The following is a 24,477-nucleotide window of genomic DNA, read 5'->3' as shown; positions in this document are numbered from 1 at the left end:
AACTGTGATGGGCATCACTAAATGCTTCATAATAACCAACCAAATGTTAAAAGGGGCTGACTTGTCCTTTAAGTAGTTTTCTGACTAGATAATTATTTACGCTTACGAGTAGTTTCTTAAGGGGGCTACTTTTACTTGAGTAAATTACAATCTAAATAACAGATTTTCAGTACTATTCCCACCCCTGATCTTGTCTGACTATCATTACTTATAGAGGACGAAGCCCATACACACTGTTATAAGATCAGCTTTAAAATGTTTTCCATAACAGAAAAGGTTTAAATGTAGGAGGGTAACGCTGATCCTAGGTCTGCAGCTGCGTCGACGGATCATTTCGAATCTACGGAATGACGTTCATGAGTGACGTAGTTTGCTGCTTTTGCGGTTCACAAAATTGGTTTCGTTCCACGTCGTCTTCAATGTCGCAAACCATTACATTTAGCTATTTACCACTGAAATAAAGGTATGGAAAATACAATTTAGGGTAAGTTACCATGTCGCTGGCACCCAAGACAAGGGTGTGTTTATAACTGGAGAATGATAGTGCTACGTGAGTCACAACTAACGTACTAGCGAATGTTACTGTAACTAGCTAGCAAACAGCTTGCTAGTAACTCGAGCTAACTAGCTAATGTGATGCATTTGACGGCTTCTAGGCTATTATACAAAATATAATTATATAGCTAGCTAATATGTGTGCCATACGTGGTTTAATAACTATTGATAGCATTTTTTCTTCAATTTTGGCAGCTTTAGCTAGCTAGCTAAGAAACAAATATTCCAAACATTGTTCGTTATGTAGGGCAAACTAGCTCGCAAGATGACATGTCCTCTGTCCCTCTTTTTTGTGCATAGTAGCATCTAACTTGCTTACAGGCATGCAACGAACTAGACATGCAGTGGGCCTTTACGAGCTAACGTCAGCTAGCTTAACATGTAACGTTAGTGTGGGCTTTTACCTAACTTTAGCTATTCTATAGTTTGTATTGCTTGCACAGCCTTGGAGTCCAACTGGGAGGAGCTGAAATCACTGCATGCCAAGCTTTGCTAGTAGTTAACGGGTTGCAATCATATTCATGCTACATTTTAGAAATCAGATGAAACTCAGATCTAAACTTAGATCTATTTAATGCAGACCATTTAAACACTGATACATTAACTCTGTCTCCACACAGTTGTGTATGCTGTTGTAGACAAACACCCGTGTTAATCTTTATACCTGATTTTCTGTTTCCCCCACGTCCAAACAGTGGCTCTAAGCTCCCTGCCATGTCTTTGGAGAAGACCTCCGACCTGGCCAATGAGAACACATGCTTGCCATCCTCGCTGACCCTTGACCTCCGCTACCCACATAGTGTTCAGTTTGATTCTGACCTGAGCAAGAAGGCCAAAGGCACCACCACCTCCTCCACCAAGAAGCGCCACAACTATGCCACATCCACACCTTTGGACTTGCTGAATGGCACCATGGGTAGCAATTGCATCGATGAGGAAGAGTCCAGTCAACAGAGAGAGGAGGAGAGGGTCCGGAACCAGGAGAACGAGCAGGGACAGCACTGCACTGGGACCAATGCCAAGTGGCTCAAGGAGGGTCAGAATCAACTTCGCAAAGTGGCAGAGAGGCAGCAGGACCAGAATATAAATTCTGACCAGGATTTGAATCACAACGAAAGCCCAGATGGAAACCCCAACCATAACTCTTTAGTGATGGACCAGCAGGAAGAAGACAGTCACCAGAACCCGTCTTCTAAGACCCTGAGGTCCCTCTGCTCGGACCTGAATGAGCCTCTGCTGATCGACACCTCAGAGACCCCTCATGGGAAGGAGGAAGAAGAGAAAGAGGACGGGGATGAGGAAGAGTCTCCACTACTTCCAACAGGTGGAGAGAGGGACACAGACTCGTCTGAGGCGCAGAGTAGCAGTGAGTCTCAGAGATATGACAGTGGAGAAGTGAAGGACACATGCCTGCTGTTTCAGGGCAGAAACGCAGCACCCAGTGATGAGGACTCCAGTTGCATGTCACTGTCTCAGGGCAGCACAGCCAACAGCACGCCAGACAGTGACCCAGGTAAGAGGGGAAACAAAATGTCTTAACAATGGATGGGCTTTGAATGTAGGTTTGTGTGTAAGATTCACACTTTGTTTTTGTCACAAACAGGAAGTGGGACACATTCCAATTGTGTTCTGGGTTATCTTATATTTATCTCACCGTTCTTCCTTGTTGTATAGAGTCTTACTGGGACCGCAGTGCGTTTGAGACGGACACAGACCTGCCTGCAGGGTGGATGCGGGTCAGAGACGAGTCGGGTACCTACTACTGGCACATCCCAACAGGCACCACACAGTGGGAGCCCCCCTCTCCCCTAGAGGAGGGAGAAGCCCCAGAAAGACCCTCCAGTACCTCTCCTGCCATCACACCCAACGTGGAGCCAACGGTGAGAGCTAGAGGATAGTGATGGAGTCTGTGTTGAGGACATTGTTCTTGCCATTTGATAGAAGAATACATTGTTCCACATACTGTATCAGGACTGTGAATGAAAAATTGTCTGAGCAAGTGGATTGTACGTGCATTGACCCATCTGCCGGTACTCAATGCCTGCCCTTGCCGCACATTCATTGTATTTCCATTAAGCACCCACTGCTAGTGCGAACTGATTTAGTTTTCTAATTGGTCCTTGTCTCTTTTTTTGTATTTTCAGTTGATGTGGAATAGTCTCACCCAGTCCCGCCCCAACAGATTTAATGACGAGGAGTTCTGGAAGGTAAGGGCCAACTACTTGAAACAAGCCCAACATCAATTCCGTTTGAAAACCTTTACATTAACATTGAACATTGAGATGTTCAATGTTTAGGTATCAACTGCTTACTATTTACTATATCAAATGTAGAAATATGATTGTTGATTTTGACTTCTTACTGTTGTTTTACATTCAGGAGGAAGATGCCATGGCGAATCAGACCCTAAAGGATTTTGAAGGAGCCACATTGCGTTATGCCTCTATCAACCTCAAGTGAGTTCCCCCCCCCCCCCCACACACACACACCATGTATGGTGTCTGTTATCATTAGATGCTCCTGACTTGTGTAGATGACAACTAACTGATTCTGATTCCTGAGACCTGAGTCTGATTCCTTTCACCTCCTAGCTGCTCACAATCTGAAGAAAAGAAAAGATGAACTCGCTCATCAATGACCCGGAGGCTAAGGTATGTACTCTCACTTGGACACATGGACATAACCATCATTCCACTCCAATCTCACACATATTTTTCTCTCTGTCAACATTCAACCTAAGTTCAGTCGCTCTTTCTCTGTCCTCATGTCTTTGTGTGGCTTTATTAATAAATGCATCAACAACATCGTCCCCAAAGTCACTGTACGAACATACAATGTATTCAGACCCCTTGACTTTTTCCACATTTTGTTACGTTACAGCCTTATTAAATGTATGTATTAATGTATTAAATAAAATAAAAATCCTAATCAATCTACACACTACCCCATAATAACAAAGCAAATACAGGTTTCTAGAAATGTTAGTGAATTTATTTTAAAAAATACTAATTATTTTACTTATACTTATTTACGTAAGTATTCAGACCCTTTGCTATGAAACTCGAAATTGAGCTCCGGTGCATCCTGTTTCCATTGATCATCCTTGATGTTTCTACAACTTTATTGGTGTCAACTGTGGCAAATTCAATTGATTGGACATTATTTGGAAAGGCACAAACCTGTCCATATAAGATCCCACAGTTGACAGTGCATGTCAGAGCAAAAACTAAGCCATGAGGTTGAAGGATTTGTCCGTTGAGTGCCGAGACAGGATTGTGTTGAGGCACAGATCTGGGGAAGGGTACCAAAACATTTTGTCAGCATTGAAAGTCCCCAAGAACACAGTGGCCTCCATCATTCTTAAATGGAAGACGTTTGGAAGCACCAAGACTCTTCCTAGAGCTATCAGCCCGGCCAAACTGAGCAATCGGGGGAGGAAAGGGCCTTGTTCAGGGAGGTGACCAAGAACCCGATGGTCAGAGCTCCAGAGTTCCTCTGTGGAGATGGGAGAACCTTCCAGAAGGACAACCATCTCTGCAGCACTCCACCAATCAGGCCTTTATGGTAGTGCCAGACAACAGCCACTCCTAAGTAAAAGGACTCTCAGACAATCTGGTCTGATGAAACTAAGATTGAACTCTTTGGCCTGAGTGTCAAGTGTCATGTCTGGAGGAAACCTGGCACCATCCCTACGGTGAATCATGGTGGTAGCAATATCATGCTGTGGGTATGTTTTTTAGCAGCAAGGACTACGATCCTGACTAGTCTCCTAGGAAAGATGAACGGAGCAATGTACAGAGCGATCCTTGATGAAAACCTGCTCCAGAGCACTCAGGACCTCTGACTGGGGCAAAGGTTCACCTTCCAACGTGACAACTACCCTAAGCACACAGCCAAGACCACGCAGGAGTGGCTTTGGAACGAGTTTCTGAATGTCCTTTAGTTGCCCATCCAGAGCCCGGACTTGAACCTGATCGAACATCTCTGGAGAGACCTGAAAATAGCTGTGCAGCGATGCTCCCCATCCAACCTGACAGAGCTTGAGAGTATCTGCAGAGAAGAATGGGAGAAACTCCTCGAATACAGGTGTGCCAAGCTTGTAGCGTCATACCCAAGAAGACTTGAGGCTGTAATTGCTGCCAAGGTGCTTCAACAAAGTACTGAGTAAAAGGTCTGAATACTTATGTAAATGTCATATTTCAGTTATTTTTTATAAATGTGCAAACATTTCTAAAAAAAATCAGATTTTTCTTTGTCATAATGGGGTATTGTGTGTAGATTTAGAATAAGGCTGTAACGTAACAAAATGTTAAAGTAAAGGGGTCTGAATTCTTTCCAAATTCACCTTATCCCAACCAGAAGCCATGGATTACAGGCAACATCCGCACTGAGCTAAAGGCTAGAACTTCCGCTTTCAAGGAGCTGGACACTAATCGGGACACTTAAAAGAAATCCCAATACGCCCGCTGATGAGCCATCAAACAGGAAAAGCATCAATACAGGGCAAAGAATGAATCCTACTACGCCGGCTTTGACGCTTGTCAGATGTGGCAGGGCTTGCAAACTAACACAAATTAAAATGGGAAACCCAGCCATGAGCTGCCCAGTGACGTGACCCTACCAGGAGAGCTACATGCCTTCTATTCTCGCTTCAAGGCAAGCCACACTGAACCATGCATGAGAGCACCAGCTGTTCCGGGTTGACTGTGTGATCTCATTCTTCAAAGCCGATGTGAGTAAGACCTTTAAACAGGTCAACATTCACAAGGCCGCAGGGCCAGACGGATTACCAGGATGCGTACTCCGAGCATGCACTGACCAGCTGGCAAGTGTCTTCACTGACATTTTCAATCTCTCCCTGAACCAGTCTGTAATACCTACATGTTTCAAGCAGAGCACCATAGTCCCTGTGCCAAAGAATGCCAAGGTAACTTGTCTCAATGACTATCGCCCCGTAGCACTCATATCTAGCCATGAAATGTTTTGAAAGGCTGGTCATGACTCGCATCAACACCTTCACCCCAGACACCCTGAACCCACTCCAATTTGCAAACCGCCCCAACAGGGCCACAGATTACATAATCGCTATTGCACTCCACACTGTCCTCTCCCAGCTGGACAAGAGGAACACCTATGTGAGAATGCTGTTCATTGACTATTGCTTAGCGTTAAACACCTTTATTTAACCAGGCAAGTCAGTTAAGAACAAATTCTTATTTTCAATGATGGCCTAGGAACAGTGGGTTAACTGCCTGTTCAGGGGCAGAACGACAGATTTGTACCTTGTCAGCTCGGGGGGTTTGAACTTGCAACCTTCCGGTTACTAGTCCATCGCTCTAACCTCTAACCACTGGGCCAAGCTTCCTGCCATCCAGGACATCTATACCAGGCGGTGTCAGAGGAAGGCCTTAAAAATGCTCAGACTCCAGCCACCCAAGTCATAGACTGTTCTCTCAGCTACCTCAACGCAAGCGGTACCAATGCACCAATTCTGGAACCAACAGGACCCTGAACAGCTTCTACCTACAAGCCATAAGACTGCTACATAGTTAGTGCAAAAAGGGTCAATGCAGGTAGTCAAATTGCTTCCTGGACTAACTCTTTTGACTCATGCACACACACTGGACTCTACTCACACATACCTACACTGACACTCCTACATACACTCACACATAACACATACACACAGGCATACTGTCAGGAAAAACACACAATCCTCACAGAAGCTGCTACTACTTCTGTTTATTATGTCATGTTGCCTAGTCACTTTACCCTTACCTATATGTACATATCTCAAATACCTCGTAGCCCTGCACATCGACTCTGTACTGGTACCCTGTGTATGTAGCCAAGTTATCGTTACACATTGTTTTTATTTTTTCATTGTTGGTACGCATTTCACTGTTATTCTTCACCTGTTTGCGAAGCATGTGACAAATAAAAATGGATTTGAATAGGTTTTTGCAGTCCGGTCTCTTGGCTGGGTGGAGATATCAGAGGAGGAGATGGCACCAGGGAAGAGCAGTGTGGCTGTCAACAACTGCATCAGACAGCTCTCCTACCACAAACACAACCTGCACGACACGGCTGGGATCTGGGGAGAGGTCAGATAATGACTTGTGTATGGGAATATAACCTCGTAATGTTGGTAGAACAATGTTTAGAGAAATGTTGTGTAATGTTTCCACACAGGGAAAAGACATGCTCCTTGTTCTGGAGAATGAGATCTTGAACCTGATAGATCCGTTGGGCCAGACCTTGCTGCACACCCAGCCTATCGTCAGCATCCGAGTGTGGGGAGTGGGCCGGGACAACGGCAGGCCAGTCCCCTGCTACTCTAACTATTCTTTTTTATTTTATTAATATAATCTACATTTCAGATTTTGCCAGTTTGCTATAGGAAATGTTTCTTATTTTAGTTTTATTTGCCTGGCTTTTAACTGAATCTCGAGTTGCCTTTTGTGAATCCTGCTTTGTTTTCTGTTTAATTGATTTGGTGTTTTCTCTCTAACCTGCTGCACTTGGGCACACAGGGAGAGGTAGTGTATTGTTGTATCCACCATCTTCCGTCACATAGGTTGTGGTTGTCATAGTTACAACATTGGCTTGTCAGTTGTTGATTCCACACCCCCATCCCATAATGCTTGATGTTTCTCACTCACACCCATGACTTTCGATCAGTTTCTCTGAAAGTAGCACCTATACACTGTACAAAACATTAAGAACGCCTTCCTAATATTGCCCCCCCTTTACCCTCAGAATAGCCTCAATTCGTGGGGGCATGGACTCTACAAGGTGTTGAAAGCGTTCCACAGGGATGCTGGCCCATGTTGACTCCAATGCTTCCCACAGTTGTGTCAAGTTGGCTGGTTGTTCTTTGAGTGGTGGGCCATTCTTGAATAACACAGGAAACTTGCGCGTGAGCCCCAGCAGCATTGCAGTTCTTGACACATCGGTGTGTCTGGCACATACTAACATATCCCGTTCAAAGGCACTTTAAAACTTTGGTCTTGCCCATTCACCCTCTGAATGGCACATACACAATCCATATCTCAAGGCTTTAAAAATCCTTCTTTAACCTGTCTCTTCCCCTTCATCTACACTGACTGAAGTGGATTGAACAAGTGAAATCAGTAAGCGATCATAGCATTCACCTGGTCAGTCTGTCATGGAAAGAGCAGGTGTTCTTAATGTTTGTACACTCAGTGAAGACTAGCCATCAATAATAGTCAGACTACGTTAAGTGTTCTCTGTCACATTTGTTCATTGTATTTTTGGTTGATAGTTCTCTTGAGTAGAGACTGAACAATATTGGTCAAAGATCCTTATCAGTATTGACTGATTTCAGCATTGTCCGTTTCATCAGCCTCATTTGTCATGATCAGCCTTTATAACAGACTCTTTCTCTGGTGATACCTCTTCTTTTTTTGTGTGTGTTTGTGCTAACTTTAGGGACTTTGCCTACGTGGCGAGAGACAAACTGACTCATGTTCTGAAGTGCCATGTGTTCAGGTGTGACACACCTGCTAAGAACATTGCCACGAGCATGCATGACATCTGCTCTAAGGTAAGCCCATCTGCTATGGTGCATTGCACCAAACTCTGGTCTCCAAATGTAACATTTTTCACATGACTGAAACTGTGGTTCAGGGGTGGATGTTTGTCCTCGTTTTTTCAAATGTTGAATTTAAGGTTAAACTGTGTCTTTCCTTATCTGTAGATAATGGCCCAGAGGAAGTCATCCAAATCCTCTCTGAACAGACTGAACACAGACCCCTCTAAACTGGCAGACATTCCTTTCCAGGGTAAAACACTAGCACTTTTACTGTATGACTATTAGGGATGTAATGGTACAGTGAGCCCACGGTTCGGTATGTATCACGGTTTGTGGGCCACGGTACGGTTTCAGTGTCTTTCTATTTAAGAAAAGTGTGTGCTTGTATGACACTCATACAGAGGATGAGTACATAGTGAGGTAGCTTCCAGTACATAGTGAGGTAGCTTCCAGTACATAGTGAGGTAGCTTCCAGTACATAGTGAGGTAGCTTCCAGTACATAGTGAACCGTCACAGTGAGGTAGCTTCCAGTACATAGTGGAGGTAGCTTCGAGTTGCTCTGGAGGTCCAACTATCAGTGGAGAGAGCTAGATGGGGTATCTATGTCAATTTGTTTTCTATTTCTCTCTGTGATGTTTCATCGAGTTTGGGAATTACTTTGCTGCTGAAATGTGTGCAGGAGACATTGTAACGCAGTTACATTTTTTCCATCAGGTGACAAAGTACTGAGTTAGTAACCATCGAATAGGGCTGCAAATCTTTGGCTATGAGTACTCCCACTGCTTTCGTTATTTCTTTGTTTTTCTGAATTTGTTGCAAATTGTTGTTAAAGGCAGCAGCGAGAGATTGTGGTGTTTTCGTTAACGGGTGGACTCTCCTTACTCCATCTGCAAGGGATACGGCCGGGTTATGGCCATGTAAATGACACCATGTTAGAAGTGTTTCCACTCGAGTCGCCGAGTGGCAAAGCAATGCTTGCAGACTACTTTGTTTACGGTCTTCTTACCCTCGTCGTCGTATTGAACGCTGAATCCAAAATGTTCCCACACAGCAGATTTGAAAGACGGCGGTGCTTCTTCAAATTTGCTTCTCTCTGTCTCGTTGGATTCACGCCATTGTCACGTTGGACCTGAGAGAATATTTCTTTTTAGTTTCCCCTCTTTTTATGGGGCCCCGTTAGGGAGGTTTCCTACTGAGATGTCATTGCAAATCGTCCATTGGTTGTTTGAGGGAGTTGCGGTCACTGCGGTTGCCACATTTTGAGACATTGCTGTGGAGTAAAGTTTGTCAGCCCCAGGAGCCCCCTAATGGCCACAAGCTGAGCGTTTGCTTCTGTGGATTTGAATGTACAACGTGCGTGTAGTCTGCAGCGCAATAAGCACGTTTTGGAAATGATAGGAAAATGACAGGCATACCATAATTCCACGGTTCACGTGTGCGTATTGAATCGTAGGGGGCATACCGAACGGTTCGATAACATTCGTCATCCCTAATGACTATATACTATGTATAATCTGAAACCAAATGCATCTATGGTCCTTTGTATGGTTTAAGCATGAGGTCTTCTGTCTCTCTCACTCTGCTCTATTCTCCCTACAGAATTTCCTGCACCAAAGAATGAGCTAGTCCAGCGCTTCCAGGTATGTTACCTAGGTAACGTGCCTGTGGCCAAACCCGTAGGTAAGGAACGCTTTGGTAAGGAATGCTTTTTCTTCTCTTTCCTAGCTGTTTGTTGGTGTATCTTGTGGTGTTTTGAACAATGTTTCAGGGAAACTTCTCGGTCACTGCCTGTATTTAACATTCCACTTGTCCTTCTGTATGTTGGTACTGTGTTTAAATGAATGCTAACTTTCTACTAAGTTTGTTTTCACTCAATGAATGAATACACATTTACTTAATTGAATGTCTCAAATTATTGCACGTATTCTACTAATTTATCCTACAGATTGTAATACTGATTTCTTACTGTGTGAAGTCTCAACTTCAATGAGCTATCCTCTTGTTATGGATATTGAGCTTTTAACTCTCTTGGTTTTCAGTGAATTATGAACGAACACATTTCTAGTAATTCCTTCCTTCCATTTTCCTAATATTCTCAGGTATTGAGTGTACCCAGAGAGATATACACAGTGCATTTGGAAAGTATTCAGACCCCTTGACATTTTCCATGTTTTGTTACGTTACAGCCTTATTCAAAAATGTATTATGTTTTTTCCCCCTCAATAATCTACACAGAGTACCCCATACGAGAAGGCAAACACAGGTTTTTAGAAATGTTAGCAAATGTATATATAAAAAAAAGTGATTACATTTACATAAGTATTCAGACCCTTTACTCAGTACTTTGTTTAATCACCTTTGGCAGCGATTACAGCCTTGAGTCTTATTGGGTATAACGCTACAAGCTTGGCACACCTGTGTTTGGGGAGTTTCTTCCATTCTTCTCAGCAGATCCTCTCAAGCTCTGTCAGTTTGGATGGGGAGCGTCGCTGCACAGCTATCAGTTCAAGTACGGGCTCTGGCTGGGCCACTCAAGGACTTACAGATACTTGTCCAGAAGCCACTCCTGTGTTGTCTTGGCTGTGTTCTTTGGGTCCTTGTCCTGTTGGAAGGTGAACCTTCGTCCCAGTCTGAGGTTCTGATTGCTTTGGAGCAGGTTTATATCAAGGATCTCTCTGTACTTTGCTCCGTTCATCTTTCCCTCGATCCTGACGAGTCTCTCAGTCCCTGCCGCTGAAAAACATCCCCACAGCATGATGCTGCCCTAGCCATGCTTAACCGTAAGGATGGTGCCAGGTTTCCTCCAGACGTGAAGTTTGGTATTCAAGCAAAAGAGTTCAATCTTGGTTTCATCAGACCAGATAATCTTGTTTCTCCTGGTCTGATAGCCCTTTAGGTGTCTTTTGGCTAAATCTAAGCTGGCTGTCATGTGCCTTTTACTGAGGAGTGGCTTCCTGGGGCGGCAGTGGTTAGCGTTGGGCCAGTAACCGAAAGGTTGCTCGATCGAATCGCCGACCTGACGAGGTAAAAATCTGTCGTTCTGCCTCTGAGCAAGGCAGTTAACCCACTGTTCCCGGGCGCCAAAGACGTGGATTCCAATTAAAACAGCCCCCCACACCTCTCTGCTTGAGGGGTTGGGTTAAATGCGGAATACACATTTCAGTTGAAGGCATTCAGTTGTACAATGGACTAGGTATCCCCTTTCCCGTCTGGACACTACCATAAAGGCCTGATTGGTGAAATGCACCAGAGATGGTTGTCCTTCTGGAAGGTTCTCCCATCTCCACAGAGGAACTCTGGAGCTTTGACCATCGGGTTCTTGGTCACCTCCCTGACCAAGGCCCTTTCCTCCCCCGATTGCTCAGTTTGGCCGTGCGGCCAGCTCTAGGAAGATTCTTGGTGGTTCCAAACTTCTTCCATTTAAGAATGATGGAGGCCACTGTGTTCACGGGGACCTTCAATGCTGCAAAACATTTTTGGTGCCCATTCTCAGATCTGTGTCTCGATACAATCCTGTTCGGAGCTTTATGGACAAATCCTTCGACCTCATGTCTTGGTTTTTGCTCTGACATGCACTGCCAACTGTGTGACTTTATATAGACCGATGTGTGCCTTTCCAAATCATGTCCAATCAATTGAATTTACCACAGGTGGACTCCCAAGTTGTAGAAACATCTCAAGGATGATCAATGAAAACAGGATCCACCTGAAATCAATTTTGAGTCTCATATCGAAGGGTCTGAATACTTATGTAAATAAGGTATTTCTGTTTTTTATTTATTTTTATATATTTGCACAAACATCTAAACCTGTTTTTGCTTTGTCATTATTGGGTATTGTGTGTAGATTGATGAGGATTCAATCCATTTTAGAAAAAGGCTCTAATGTAACAAAATGTTGAAAAGGGGAATGGGTCTGGATACTTTCCGAATGCACTGTAGATGTAGCTGCTAGCTAACCTAGGTGGTTGTTATTCCTATTCAGGTATGGAGCTAGTTAATGTTGCCCTCGACACAGCAATGAATTCCAAAGTCAAGGAAGAGTGGACGTCAGTTACTGTGAACGTGGCCTCAGCCACACTTACTATAATCACAGCTGAGGTGAGTACACATATAGATGTTCGCACTCAAATGTACACACAATCTCAAAAAATATATATTTTTTGTCTTTCCAATTTGAAGGTCTGCGGTTGTTTAAGTTTCTGTGGGAATATAACCCAAGGCGTTCTGTTGTTTCTTGCAGACAGAGGAGGTTCTGTCAGAGTGCCGGGTGCGGTTCCTGTCCTTCATGGGCGTGGGGAAGGACGTCCACACCTTTGCCTTCATCATGGCCGAGGGCCCCGGGGACTTCATCTGCCACATGTTCTGGTGTGAGCCCAACGCAGCCAGCCTCAGTGAGGCCGTGCAGGCCGCCTGCATGGTGAGTGCAATGTTTCCATCAGCCAGTAATTGCTGGATTTTGTCCGATACAAATTAATTGTCCGGCAGAAAATATCCTATTAAATCAATATCCTCTATAAATCTCACATGCTGTTCATGGCGCTTGGTTCAGGCTTTCAATCCCATCATCTCTCTACTCTGCCTGTCTGTTTTGAGCTCACACTCTCGCTAGCAAACTTTCCACATTGTATCAACTGGGCTCTGCCCGCAAAGATTCAAGAGCCATTGAGTTTGTGACAGCTGTGTGCAGACAGGAGAGAAGTGTACCGCTATTTTATGTTTTGCTAGATATCCCTATAAGATGGATGGGACGTCTTTCGGATGGGACGTTAAACGGGTGTCCTGACTCTCTGCGGTTATTCAAGATCCCATGGCACTTATCGTAAGAGTAGGGGTGTTAACCCTGGTGCCCTGGCTAAATTCCCAATCTGGCCATCAAACCATCACGGTCACCTAATAATCCCCAGTTTACAATTGCCTCGTTCATTCCCCTCCTCTCCCCTGTAACTATTCCCCAGGTCGTTGCTGCAAATGCAAATGTGTTCTCAGTCAACTTACCTGGTAAAATAACGAATTAAAAAAAGAACGTTGCCCCCTATAAGAAAATGTACGGAAATGTCATAAGTCCAGAATGGAGGACAATTTAGATAAAGTCATTTTGCTTCCCTCCTCTACCTCTAATCTAATGCCTGGTTGTGTAGTTAGCTTAAAAATGCCCAAAACAATGCAAATCAAGCTAGCTAGTTGGCTAACTAGCTACTGTACCAAGGATGGAGACACAGATGAGTGGAAAATTAGATTGACACTGAAACAGAGAATATTTACAAGCCAGGTGGACAGAAACGTGCATTGTGCAAGTAGCCAACGTCGACTTGGTTGGCTATCATTCCTCCTTGCATGATTATTGTAGTCTCGTCCATGTGATGTCAGTGAATTGGCAATGTATAGTCCTGAAAAAGCATTACCCAACAAATGACTGCATTCAGATGGGTTCTTATTTGATATGGCAACTTTTTCACTGGTTGAGTGGTTCTTCTCGATATGAGGAGTTTGCCAGGATTGGACTGTTTTACGAAGAGAAAATAGTAAACATACACAGCCTTGTTGCACCATATAGTTTGAATTCCAAGTTTATATTTCGAATGAGATTTGGTGCTAATTTTGTGTGCCTGTTGACAGCTGCGCTACCAGAAGTGTCTGGACGCCAGGCCGCCCAGTACCAGCTCCTGCCTGCCAGGCCCGCCGGCTGACTCTGTGGCACGCCGTGTGGGCTCAAGTGTCAAGAAGGGAGTTCAGAGCCTGCTGGGCAGCTTCAAGAGGTCTGGGTCCCAGACGCCCTAAGAGGTGCCAACTAACCCACTACACAACACTCTACCCCCAGGCCAAGCCCACCATGATAGCCATGGCTCTCCTCACTCCTCCACTGCCTCTCTATCACCCCCATTCTGAGGTGTTATGGTAGAACCTGCTTCCCTTCTCATGGGCACTGTGGGCTGCCTGTTGGGTTGGGGTAACAGTAAACCTAGCGCTGCCCACAGCTCCTCCATGCGTTACACTTCCTTCACTTCACCTTTGGTTGGACAAGTAGGCCATCTTTTCACTTGTTTGTTTAATCTGTGATTTATTAAAGGTCCAATGCAGAAGTTATCTCAATATCAAATCATTTCTGGGTAAAAATATAGTACTTTACTGTGATTTGTTTTCAGGTAAAATGGTCAAAAATAAACAAAAACAGCTTCTTAGCAAAGAGCAGTTTCTCAAGAATTTAGCTAGGACTGTCAGGGAGTGGTCTGAGGGGGGAAAATGTATTTTTATTGGAAGAGATGTTTGGAACTCTTTCTTATTGGTCTGTTAAGAGGAAACTTGGTCTAGTTTACAAAGTACCAACACTAATTATGCTTAGGAAAACAGTTCTGTTCTGTAACATTGTCTCTGCTATTTGTTTTGCAGAACAAATATAGTATATTATTTGTGAAAATAGAAATGGAAGATGTGCAATTGAATTGTGAATGTGGTTGAGCTCATGCCATGTGCTTGTGGCACTATCATGTTGGTTTTCATTTCAAAATGGATATCGACTTGAAAGAAATTAGAAACAGTGCCATGAGAAGTCTACATAAAATGGTGAATGAGTATTGAGCTGGAAGCACTAAAACATGCTAGCTAGCTAATATAATATTTGGCAAATAAATATTTTGGATATATATAGTTTCTATAGTACATTTGTTGTGATGCCGTTTTGTTTTAAGTCCCCTCTTCCTTCTGGGGGAGCTGGTAAACCAGCAAGTGCAACATTTTATTTGTATGTGTATTGCAAATTGCAGTAAAATGTCTGTAGTTCAACTCCTCAAATCTAAAATGGAGATGGCATACTTTTAGCGCATGACTCAAGTTTTAGTGAAACCTCTCATGTCTCAAAGAAAGCTTAGGCTATCTGTTACTGCACTCCAAGTGGACAGTATGTTGGAGGAGGATGGAAGCTTTCTATTGTGTGGAAATGGATCTGAAGTTGATTTTGTCATCCTTTTTTTGTGATCAGATGTTGTATGTTAGTCTGTTTAACCACGTTCTTTTTTTATCTGTTTAACATTTTTTTTTTTTACACGTTTCAAGTGTTATAATTGTTTTCCTTTACTCCATTGTGTATGTCTAAACTTGTTTTAATTTAGTTACATCTGAGCAGTGACAGCTATTTATAGCTACCCCCTTGTCCTTTCAAACTGTTTATAAGATCTGACCACTTTTATGCCTCCTAATTAATTGGGTCTAAGGGATGAGACACTACTGTCATTGTGATAGACATGTCACTGAACTTGACAGTGTCTGTCAGTAACTCACAAGTCATTTAACTCCCACTTCCTTTTTTTATTTCAGTTTTTAAACTCCTGACTGCCCTCTGCTGGGCTTTAGAATAGTTATTTTTCATTAGCAGTGTGTCTGACGACACAACAGGAGAGCTAACAAGCCTGATGCATTTTGTTGTGCAAAGATTGTATATACGAAAGTGTTTTGTCTATGAAATATTCAGGCTGAATTGTGTGTGGAAGTTTCCTCCTTAGCGTGCAGTATGTGTAAATCATATGAACACTTCGCTGCATATAAACACCTTTAAAATACACTATCCCATAGTTGACTGACGAGAGCATAGTCTTCCCTTTTTGTTTTTGAATGCAGTTGGTTAAAAATACTTTCTTTTTTAAATTAAATTATTATATTTTTCTAAGTGTGTGTGTGTGTGTGTGTGTGTAACATATCTGTGAGATGGAGATGCCTTTTTACCCTCAGTTCCTACCACTATGTGGTCACTGTTGCAGCAGTGTTTCCAAATCTGTATCACCATACTATTTATCCCCCTCCTTCACTTTATTGTGCCACATTTCTCCAGCTCTCATCTGTTTTGGACAGCAATTTGACCAGACAAGAAGCCATAGGTTAGGCTTTGGCCTGGCTTTAGTTGCTCGCTCACTCTTAAGTACTGACTAATAAAAACATAGACACGTATATGTACAATGTAGTTTTTTTTAGTATGACATTGTTTTTGTTGTAACTGAAATTGTGCGATTTTCGTCACGCCTATAATTTTTACTCCTTACTCTACACACTAAGTACTCTACACTACTTACTGTAAATGTCAGACATTGGTTGCCTTGTACAAACAGAGCTTCCTGCTGTTAGTATATCATTTATTTTTAATTCACACTGTAATATTGGACCATGCTTTGAGGACTCAAAAATACTATCAAGAATTTGTGCATGTTGTTGCTGTACATTTCACGTGTCAAATGTTTTCCCTTCCATTTCAATAGTGACTGTCACTACACATGTCCCTAATCCACTTATTGCTCACCTGTTTCTTTTGTTTTGCTGAGAAATCAGTTATAACCCATTTATATATTCAGTGTAGATGTTAACCAGTGGGTGCACTTTGCATGGCTGTTATATAAGAACTGACCCTAGCTTCTCAGAACAGGGGAGCACAGAGGGTCCTCAGTGTGTTTTCAGCTCTGTAAGGACAAATATAGGCCACGATGGGAAGTCTGAGTACTGGTATACGTTAGCCCTACTAACAAAAACCCCATCGGATTGTCAATGTAGATTCCTTGTTGTAATGCTCAAGATATTTAGGTTGCTTTGGTGATGTTCAAGGTTAAATATTTGTCTTATTAAGGATTAATCATTGCAATAAAAATGAGTAATACATGCTTTTCTTTAACTTATGTAAATCCTTCAATAATTTATCTTGTGTTGAAGATGAGAAACCGACTTTGATCCAAATGTACCGCAACACTAATATGATAGGGCTGTGATCATGTCCTCTGTCATAGGCCATGGAAAATATCTAGGTTCAGTGTTTAACAAACGTGATCTTTTATATGTCTGCTTTTTTGTTTTTCAGATGTGTTCAGTGTGTTGTCAACCTTTCGATGTGAGGTATTTATTAAGCCTTATTAAGGAAACCTTACAATGAAGTGATACCTTTTTGTTCACACTCCTGTTTGTCAGCCATGTGTATTTTTTAGCTTCTGTTTTCTTTCATATCCACTGGTGACTGTAATGCAAAAAAAGTGGTAATTTACATATCTGAAGAATGTAAATGAGGTATGTATATACAGTACCAATTAAAAGTTTGTACACCTACTCATTCAAGCATTCTTTATTTTTACTATTTTCTACATTGTAGAATATTAGTGAAGACACACTATGAAATAACACATGGAATCATGTAGTAACCAAAAGAGTCTTAAATTAATCAAAATATATTTAGGCTTTTTTGAAGTAGCCATGCTTTTCCTTGAAAGTTTGCACATGCTTGGGATTCTCTCAACCAGCTTCACCTGGAATGCTTTTCCAACAGTCTTGAAGGAGTTCCCACATATGCTGAGCACTTGTTGGCTGCTTTTCCTTCACTCTGCGGTCCAACTCATCCCAAACCATCTCAATTTGGTTGATATCAGGGGATTGTGGAGGCCAGGTCATCTGATGTAGCACTCCATCACTCTCCTTGGTAAAATAGCCCTTACACCGCCTGGAGGTGTGTGTTGGGTCATTTTTAGTGGGACTAACAAATGATAATCCCACTAAGCGCCTACCGGATGGGATGGCATATCGCTGCGGTAACCATGCTGGTTAAGTGTGCCTTGAATTCTAAGTAAATCACAGTGTCACCGTTTCTTGGCCCATGACAAGTCTCTTCATCTTATCGGTGTCCTTTAGTAGTGGTTTCTTTGCAGCAATTTGACCATGAAGGCCCGATTCATGCCGTCTCCTCTGAACAGTTGATGTTGAGATGTCTGTTACTTGAACTTTGTGAAATGCAGCCCATTTATTTGGCTGGTAACTAACATATCCTCTGCAGCAGAGGTAATTCTGGATCTTCCTTTCCTGTTGCGGTCTTCATGGGAGCCAGTCTCGTCATAGCCCTTGATGGTTTTTGTGACTGCACTTGAAATGTTCAATGTTCTTGAAGTTTTCCAGATTGACTGACCTTCATGTCTTAAAGTAATGTTGGACTGTAGTTTCTCTTTGCTTATTTTAGCTGTTCTTGCCAAAATATGGACTTGGTCTTTTACCAAATAGGGCTGTCTTTTGTATACCACCCCTACCTTGTCACAACACAACTGATTGGCACAAACACATTAAGACAGAAATAATTTGTGGAGTTTAACTTTTAACAAGGCACACCTTGTTAAATTGAATTGCATTCCATGTGACTACCTCATGAAGTTGATTCAGAGAGTGCCAAAGCTGTCATCAGGACAAAGGGTGGCAATTTGAAGAAACTCAAATATAAAATATATTTAGATTTTTTTAACACTTTTTTGGTTACTACATGATTCCATATGTGTTATCATAGTTTTGATGTCTTCTATTACTCTACAATGTGGAACATAGTAAAAATAAAGAAAAATCCTAGAATGAGTAGGTGTGTCCAAACCTTTGACTGGTACTGTATACATATACATGTATGTTAATATTGTGTCACAGGACAAAATAAAAAGTGGAACTGTATTGTTTTGTGGGCCATTGTGGTGTTTGCTGAATAACACTGTGAGTAGCTACTTACACATCACCTCATATTCACGATGCAGTCCAGGAATGGTTTAAAAACGAATGATTGCAGAGTTAATGCATACACACACAGTTCACCAAGAGTTACTTGGATATATTTAGTGCCACTGTTCAAAAGACTGAACAGTATTGAGAATAATTGTCATGCCCTTGGTTAGCTCAGTTTACAGCTGAATTGAAGACTTTACTAACATGAATATTTATGAGGCTGTGTCAATAAAACAAAGCCAACACCATCTACAATTATTTCAATGTTTTATTCCCCCTTTCCACTTTGCCTGCTGTTAATATCCTAAATGAGTTACACACACACACACACACCCAGCCAGGGGTAAATATATTCACATGTAAATATACTGTGTTCCAGTTGACACAGTCGGTGGATTACCAGTTCCATATTCTCCCGTCCCTGTATTTGCTTTCATCCTGTTTCTCTAATCGTCACAGACGTTGGGTTCCCCAGCAGTGCTTCTGTTGATTTTCAGTATGCCGCCTCCTTTCTTGGTCCAAACTACGCTGTTGTCTCACAAAGCTTTGTTTGTCATCATAGAGTATTACTTTAGATGCAGCTGATAGGCCTACAGCTCCCCTGTTTGAAATGAAGAAGACAAAAAATCTGCCTGTATTCACAGGGTGCTAATCATGATTTAATGTAATTCAGCTTTTTAAGACTCATCACATCATTCATTATTTCCATCATTTTCTCCTATATTTGGAGGTTTGTTTAAACAATGAATGAGCCCACTGGGCACACTACGTCATTTCAACGTGGAGAATTTGGTAATATTTGGTAGATACGTTGATCAATGAGATTCCAACCTATTTTCACCCGCTCAAAAAGAGAGCCAAAAGTCTGTTAAATTCCTAATGTGTTATCGCTATGCTTTCAACCATCGAAAAGCACAACCAAATTCCAATGGAAAATCAATGTCTGATTTTTGGTTTAGTTGTCACCTAAATGTTTTAGCACTGCGCTTTCAACCATTTAAAAACACATCAAAGTTCAAATGGGAATACGATGTCAGATATATTGTTCTGTGCAGATTATTTGAGCAATTGTGAAGATTTCCACAGACCTGGGACCCTGAACACAGTTTCTATGATTACATAAGAGGACGCATTGTTACAGTAGCCTCAAAATGTGGCCATGGATGTGTTACTCATTTTAAGGTTGAATAAATGCTCTCACATTCGTTTGTAAAATAGCCTTACCGTCCCGGTTTTTGCTAACGTATGCTAATGTGAGTAGAATGACGTTGTACACGATAGCCAACTTTCCGGAACATACAGTTGTGGCCAAAAGTTTTGAGAATGACACAAATATTAATTTCCACATTGTTTGCTGCGTCAGTGTCTTTAGATATTTTTGTCAGATGTTACTATGGAATACTGCAGTATAATTACAAGCATTTCATAAGTGTCAAAGGCTTTTATTGACAATTACATGAAGTTGATGCAAACAGTCAATTAACTTCTGGGCCACATCCTGACTGATGGCAGCTCATTCTTGCATAATCAATGCTTGGAGTTTGTCAGAATTTGTGGGGTTTTGTTTGCCTCTTGAGGTTTGACCAGAAGTTCTCAATGGGATTAGGTTCTGAGGAGTTTTCTGACCCAAAATATTGATGTTTTGTTCCCCGAGCCACTTAGTTATCACGTTTGCCTTATGGCAAGGTGCTCCATCGTGCTGGAAAAGGCATTGTTAGTCACCAAACTGTTCCTGGATGGTTGGGAGAAGTTGCTCTCAGAGGATGTGTTGGTACCATTCTTTATTCATTCTTTCTGCAATCCGTGCCTCTACACCTGCGTTGCTTGCTGTTTGGGGTTTTAGGCTGGGTTTCTGTACAGCACTTTGAGATATCAGCTGATGTACGAAGGGCTATATAAATACATTTGATTTGATATTCATGGCTGTGTTCTTAGGCAAAATTGTGAGTGAGCCCACTCCCTTGGCTGAGAAGCAACCCCACACATGAATGGTCTCAGGATGCTTTACTGTTGGCATGACACAGGACTGATGCTAGCGCTCACCTTCTCTTCTCCAGACAAGCTTTTTTCCGGATGCCCCAAAAAATCGGAAAGGGGATTCATCAGAGAAAATGACTTTACCCCAGTCCTCAGCAGTCCAATCCCTGTACCTTTTGCAGAATATCAGTCTGTCCCTGATGTTTTTCCTGGAGAGAAGTGGCTTCTTTGCTGCCCTTCTTGACACCAGGCCATGCTCCAAAAGTCTTTGCCTCACTGTGCGTGCAGATGCACTCACACCTGCCTGCTGCCATTCCTGAGCAAGCTCTGTACTGGTGGTGCCCCGATCCCGCAGCTGAATCAACTTTAGGAGACGGTCCTGGCACTTGCTGGACTTTCTTGGGCGCCCTGAAGCCTTCTTCACAACAATTGAACCGCTCTCCTTGAAGTTCTTGATGATCCGATAAATGGTTGATTTGGCTGCAATCTTACTGGCAGCAATATCCCTGCCTGTGAAGCCCATTTTGTGCAAAGCAATGATGACGGCACCTCTTTCCTTGCAGGTAACCATGATTGACAGAGGAAGAGCAATGATTCCAAGCACCACCCTCCTTTTGAAGCTTCCAGTCTGTTATTCGAACTCATTCAGCATGACAGAGTGATCTCCAGCCTTGTCCCATCAACACTCACACCTGTGTTAACGAGAGAATTACTGACATGTCAGCTGGTCCTTTTGTGGCAGGGCTGAAATGCAGTGGAAATGTTTTTGGGGGATTCAGTTCATTTGCATGGCAAAGAGGGACTTTGCAATTAATTGACTGATCACTCTTCATAACATTCTGGAGTTCTGGAATATATGCAAATTGCCATCATACAAACTGAGGCAGCAGACTTTGTGAAAAGTAATATTTTTGTCATTCTCAAAACGTTTGGCCACGACTGTATACATGTCTTATATGGGCAGAAAGCTTAAATTCGTGTTAATCGAACTGCAGTGTACAATTAACAGTAGCTATTACAGTGACAAAATGCCATGCTATTGTTTGAGGTAAGTGCACAACAACAAACTTTAATCACGTCAACTGGTTTGATACATTCACTTCTGAAGGTCAGTAATGGAATTACATTCAGTAATCTTGCTCTGATTTGTCATCCTGAGGGTCCCAGAAATAAAATGTAGCATAGTTTTGTTTGATAAAATCAATTTTTATGTTAAAATGTAGGACCTGGGGTCTACAGTTTGACCCCACTGCTGTCTCTGGCTCCACACCCACCCCGCCCGGCCCGGCCATCTAGATGTGTGAAAGTTAGTGTATATTCATGTATGACATTCCTGGGATTGTGTAAACTTTTTCATTTTTGTATGTTCTCTAGTTATGTACTTCGGCACATTTGTGAAAACTCCTGGCAGACTTGATCCAAAATATTGTGCTGTAATGTAATTCTTCACTGGATCAGTCTGAAACTTTGCACACACAGTGCTGCCATCTGGTGGCCAAAATCAAATCACACCTAGACTCCTGTCTGAAAGTATGGCCTTTCTCTTGCATTTCAAAGATGATGTAACAAAAATAAATTAAAATGCATGTTTTTTTGTTTGTATGATCTTTTACCAGATCTAATGCGTTATATTCTCCTACATTAATTTCACATTTCCACAAACTTTAAAGTGTTTCCTTTTAAATGGTATCAAGAATATGCATATCCTTGCTTCAGGTCCTGAGCTACAGGCAGTTAGATTTGGGTATGTTATTTTAGGCGAAAATTGAAAAAAAAAGGTATGAGCCTTAAGAGGTTTTTAAAGGGAAACTCTGCCACTTTTCAACCTCATAATTATTCTCTTCAGCACCAAACCAATGTCTACATATGTGAAAATGGTGCATGTCTATGTTTTGTATAAAACGTAATGTTAAGTTCTACCCATGACATAAAAAGTTATACATAAAAACATTTTAAAAACAGTCATTTTCAAACACTAACCACGTTTCCATCCACATTTTTTATGCAAGTAAAATATACCGTATTTTTTTTTTTATCACAACAGCTGTGATTGAAATGTGTATTTTTTGTATAATTTTTTAAAACGTGGACTTATAATATGTTCGTTCTATGTGGTGGATTTTTTTTTGTTTCTGTAAAATGAATTATGCGGGAAATGAAGGTCTAAATGCCTTAATGCGCAAATATTGATATAACAGCCATTATATCGAAGTAAGCCTGGAGTCAAGCTACGACCGGGGAAACCATGCAGTTTAATTAGGCTACAGATGAAATAAGTAATGACAAACTTCGCAGGGTGGTGAAAGTGCGCGGCGCTCTTGATGCTCCTTTCCAATAAATATTGAGGGTCTTATTCTGGTGACATGATGATCAATGCTTGACTGACGTTTGACAATTAAAAACATTATCACTCTAATCCATTATAATCTCATCATGTAGACTAGCTACCCCCACAGTATCTGCGAGCTGTTGGCTAGTGCTCATATGCCAAGACCAGAGTAGGTACATTTTGTTTTCAATTTTTTATTTAACCTTTAACTAGGCAAGTCAGTTAATTATTTACAATGACAGCCTACCCCGGTCAAACCTGGAGTACGCTGAGCCTAGTGTGCGCCGCCCTATGCAGCAGTTTTTGTGACGAAACTATTGGTGGAATTGAAAACGCGATGGAAACACATTGAACTTTAGATTTTTATTCAGATCATGAATACTTACGCGATACGTCATCACTCACTGATTTTTATATGTATATTTTATATCAGCTGATGAGGATTTATTGTCAAAACTGGAGGATGCTGCCTGTCTATGAGAGCCAGGGGGAACAGAAGCCCATCATACAGCCAAGAGGAGAAATTGAGTACACATGAGGTGCAACCTTCATACCACTGAATCATTTCTCAACTGGATCAGATATGGACATTTTGTTCACACCTGGATAAGGAACAAGTTCCATTTCTGTTGCCTTTGTCACAGAATGAATGTTCCCTAAAATACTGTGTTGCGGTGAAATTGTAAGGCAGTAATTCAAATCACTATGGCCTATCAAAGACGTTTGTTTTTGACCCTCCACTATGCAGTTACACTCTCCTTGTATTGTCTCTGGTTCAGATGTTTATGCCCATTAGACTTAAATGACCTCTTCTGTGACGATTAAAGATTCAATGGGGCTTCATTAATCACATTTTAGCTGCTGGCAATTAGAGCCTTCTGCCACACAGACAGGCAGAGGCTGGAGTCCCATGTGGTCAGCTGAACACTATACTTTTACCCTGTGATGTCACAGAAAAGCATTATTTACCACAGATCATAGACTGGTTTGGTGCTGGAGATAATGAATATGGCCATTTACTGTCTTACAAAAGTAATAATGAATTAGGTTTGGTTGACAACCCAACCGAATATCAACATTTAAAGGAGATGTATCTACTGCTTGGATAAAAATAAATGCAAATGATCGTCACATACACCATATAGATGCAGTGAAATGTGTTTTGTTCCACAGGGACAGCCATAGCAGTACGGCGCCCCTGTAACAAATTAGGTTTATGTGCCTTGCTCAAGGTCATATCGACAGAATTTTCACCTTGTCGGCTTGGGTATTTAAACCAGCGACCTTTCTGTTACCGTCTCAATGCTCTAATCGCTGAGCCACTGGCTAAATCCTATTTTATTGTTTAAACTTTTATTTTTGGTTCAGATGGAGACGTGAATCCAAAAAATGTGATCTTGAATTGTTTCAACATTTGAAGGAGACGTTTCTGCTGCTTGGATAGCTCCAATGTATTTTCCACAAAGATTCCAAGTCACAATACGTTGACAAATTACATTGAAACAACGTTGATTTAACTAGTTTGTTCCCAGTGGGAGAAGTCTTTTGGAGGATAGCTTTGTGT

General features: G+C 41.9%; 1 pseudogene; it reads left to right on the top strand.

Moving 5' to 3' along the window:
• Positions 1-355: 355 nt before the first annotated feature.
• On the top strand, positions 356-18,559 carry LOC115135706 (amyloid beta precursor protein binding family B member 1-like; annotated as a pseudogene).
• Positions 18,560-24,477: the final 5,918 nt, after the last annotated feature.

This window comes from Oncorhynchus nerka, linkage group LG10 (genome assembly GCF_034236695.1).
Source record: "Oncorhynchus nerka isolate Pitt River linkage group LG10, Oner_Uvic_2.0, whole genome shotgun sequence".
NCBI lineage: Eukaryota > Metazoa > Chordata > Actinopteri > Salmoniformes > Salmonidae > Oncorhynchus > Oncorhynchus nerka.
Note: the sequence above shows the minus strand (reverse complement) of the source record. Positions and strands in the feature narration are given on the sequence as shown.